A 3200-nucleotide genomic window follows, 5' to 3' on the forward strand; every position below is an offset into this window, starting at 1 on the left:
CGAGCTACTAGCTTAAGTTACAGACTTAGCCTTTGTTCAACACTGATTTTGAATCTCCTTATGCTATGATAGATCGAGTTGACTTGTTTGAAGAGTTGCTTAGAAGGTATTAAGGACTCAACATGTTTAAGGTATGTTAAGGCTCTTCCTTCATTCTTTTGGCATGATCTAAAGTGAAACGAACATAAACGATATGCCATTTCATAATGAATCTACTCCTAGAAACTAAGGTTGTCCATGTTATTCTTTCCTTACAAAGTTATTCCAAGAAAGTATATATGATCCTTGAGTCCTAGTGAAGTTCATATTGATGGTATGATGTCCATAATGTTAATCTATGGTGCAATGACCTTATGTCACTCCAAAAGGTTTAGAACGTGACTCCATGAGTCCAGCATGCATTATATATGTATCTACTTTACTCTACCGAGCCGCGCTATAGTCGGCCGGGTATGGCACCTATTGTGCAACCACTGATCAGTTGGGTTTACCGAGCTCCACGTGGCCGGGTACGATTCTCCACTTTGGCCGGGTACGTTTGGCCGGGTACGATTCTACCGAGCCTTATGATGGCCGGGTACGTTTTTACCGAGTCCTCTTTGAGGCCGGGTATGATATGATGATGATGATGCCCTTTTAAAAGCTTATGTATATATATGTATTATGCATTTCATGTCAGTAGCCCCCAGATGCACTCAAATGATACAGGTTGTATCTCCTCTATCTCTCTTTACGTTACTGATCTTGTTTATGCTTTCCTGCCTTACATACTCGGTACTTTATTCGTACTGACGTCCCTTTTGCCTGGGGACACTGCGTTTCATGCCCGCAGGTCCCGATAGACAGGTTGATATTCCTCCTAGTAGGCTATCAGCTCAGCGAAGGTGTTGGTGTACTCCACTTGCTCCGGAGTTGCCTATTTGGTCAGTATGCTTTGGATATGTATTGATTGGTATAGCGGGGCCCTGTCCCGACCTTTATAATTTTATGTACTCTTAGAGGCTTGTAGACAGATGTCAGGTGTATGGATACTTGTATGGCCTTGTCGGCCTATGTCTTGAGTTTACAAATGGTCATGTCGGCCTTATAGGCCCGTATGTCACATGTATAAGTTTGTATATCATGTTCGGTCATCATATGTTGAGTATTCCCTTATGTTTTATTCTTGTTATCTCATGACATGTTTTCTATCTCATTTACCCTTGATAGTATGATAAGAAAGATATGTTACGTTGGTACTCGGTTGAGTAAGGCACCGGGTGCCCGTCGCGGCCCTTCGGTTTGGGTCGTGACAAAAATGGTATCAGAGCAGTTCTGTCCTAGGGAGTCTACAAGCCGTGTCTAGTAGAGTCTTGTTTATGGGTGTGTCGTGCACCACACTTATAAGCAGGAGGCTACAGGGCATTTAGGACTGTCACTCTTTCTTCTTATTCTAGATCGTGTGGTAGAGCTCAGTTGTAAGAATTCAAACTCCTAAATTCGACTTTAGTCGTAATACAACGATACCTACATCCACAAAGACAGTTGGTAAGAGATTGAATGTGGCTCTGGAAGAGCTGAGTTAGAGGAACTCGATTTTGCATCATGCTTATGATGAGTAAATGTAAGTTCTTCAGCAGATTATGTGTGTACTAAGTTGTGTGAGCTTCTTGATAAGGAGCCCCAAGGCATGAATATCTATCCACCCATATGGTAAAAAGTAATAAGAGAATCAGAAGGTAGATACAAGTTTCAACAAGCAAAAGAAGCAAGGTGAAGAAGGGTACGAGGTATCCAGTTAGTGAAGATTATCAGTTTTTACAATTCAAGCGGAGAAACATAAGTATTATGAGTTACTTTCAACAATTACAGAGATATATACAATTGGCCCCACCCATCTCAGTTATGCTCTATGGGAGTTGGCAAATATAGTTTAAGAGAAGAAGGGGATAGTAAGATCCAATTGGGGTTAGAGTAACCCAAGATAGTAGAGGGATTATTATCATTAGCTAACATTTTCGAGGGTTATTGCAAATGTTGTAATAGTTCTCCTTGTGGGACACCCCGATGGTGCAATCTAGAATAGTACACTTAGATATGAATACTAGAATGTCTGTAAAAAAAAATTTAGAAGGTTGGCACAGGAATCCTAGAAGGGATAAATATTTACCTTTTTATGGCTCCCGTTCCTAGTAAAGAGAGAATGCTAGGTGACCTGAAGAGCCATTGAGATGAAGCAATGGGAGCTAAAAGCGAAAGAATGTTTTGTTGAAGTTTTCATAATAAGGTGATAAACAGAATTATTCGCTAGAGAATAAGAAGAGAGTAATTGAAGTATTATGAGTAAGATGTGATAAATGATGATAACGGTAAATCAAAATATGACACCATGATAGAGTCTACAGTCAAGTGAAGGAATAGACAAGAGGTGACATGCCTTGAGACAATAAAAGAGTTTAGGCAAAAGGCTATATCCTCATACGAGAATTGAGTTGGTGACTCGAACATGATTACCAGAAGGAAAAAAATTAGACCCCCGTAGTAATAGAAATTAGTATGGTCTAGTAAACAAGATAGAACCGAACATGAATTAGGGACCGGAGGATTTGATAATAGTCGACGACGTGAGAATTTCAGAGATCGTATTCCAACAGTAATAGAATAGACAACATACGAATAACCTTTGAAGGTCATTTAGGAAGACGCTTTCCTAAAGCAAGCACTCTGAACAGAGTTAATATTAAGGGACTAACTGTGCCAGTTACACTAGGTGTCACCTTAGTGCATAAGAAATTAAGTTATCCCTTGTACAGTAGGTTACCATAAGACTATTAAGGTTCATTGATGATGTGAAAAGATGCCAACGATGAAGATGTGTATTTTCATTCAACCGCTACAAGATCAACAATTCCATAAAGCTTGGGCTTCTGTTGCTGACATAAAAACATCTCTTTCCATATCTTCGGATACAACCCATAAGGGTTTCCCCGTTCTTTGTACATAAACCCTTGTGAGGGTTTCACGCAGTTTCAGCAGTTCTTCCGCTTCCAGGACAAATTCGCCCGTTTGTGCCTCATAAAAAGAACTAGCAGGTTGATGGATCATTACCCTGATGATATAACAAAATAAAAGCTTCCCCTATCTCGCATGATAAAGCAAAGAGAAAAGAAAGNTAAAAGAATAGAAAAAAAGATAGAAATTGAACAACCGTACAGGCATAC

The sequence above is a fragment of the Nicotiana attenuata genome, unplaced genomic scaffold, assembly GCF_001879085.1.
Source record: "Nicotiana attenuata strain UT unplaced genomic scaffold, NIATTr2, whole genome shotgun sequence".
NCBI classification, from domain to species: domain Eukaryota; kingdom Viridiplantae; phylum Streptophyta; class Magnoliopsida; order Solanales; family Solanaceae; genus Nicotiana; species Nicotiana attenuata.